Raw genomic sequence first — 671 nt, forward strand, 5'->3', positions numbered from 1 at the left:
CTAAGTATTTGAAAATCCTACCGAGTGGAGAGCAACCCTCCCACTCGGGGGCTTAGCTGCAGTCCAGTACTCGCCTAAGTATTTGAAAATCCTACCGAGTGGAGAGCGACCCTCCCACTCGGGGGCTTAGCTGTAGTCCAGTACTCACCTAAGTTTGAAAAATCCTACCGAGTGGAGAGCGACCCTCCCACTTGGGGGCTTAGCTGCAGTCCAGTACTCGCCTAAGTTTGAAAAATCCTACCGAGTGGAGAGCGACCCTCCCACTCGGAGGCTTAGCTGCAGTCCAGTACTCACCTAAGTTTGAAAAATCCTACCGAGTGGAGAGTGACCCTCCCACTCGGAGGCTTAGCTGCAGTCCAGTACCCGCCTAAGTGCGAAACACATCCCAATCCGCAAGGACGACGAGGTGCAGGTCGACTGCCACCTTCTCCTTCGGAGCTTCGCCACAAATACAACGTGCGCTCCATCCCAATCTGCAAGGACAACGAGGTGCAGGTCGACTGCCACCTTCTCCTTCGGAGCTTCGCCACAAATACAACGTGCGCTCCATCCCGACCCACAAGGACGACGAGGTGCAGGTCGACTGCTACCTCCTTCTTCGGAGCTGCGTCACAAATACAAAAGTTGTCTCGAGTGAAGAACGAGTTCCACTCGACGGAGAATTCATGAAG

Source organism: Triticum dicoccoides, chromosome 2A (genome assembly GCF_002162155.2).
Source record: "Triticum dicoccoides isolate Atlit2015 ecotype Zavitan chromosome 2A, WEW_v2.0, whole genome shotgun sequence".
In the NCBI taxonomy this organism is placed as follows: domain Eukaryota; kingdom Viridiplantae; phylum Streptophyta; class Magnoliopsida; order Poales; family Poaceae; genus Triticum; species Triticum dicoccoides.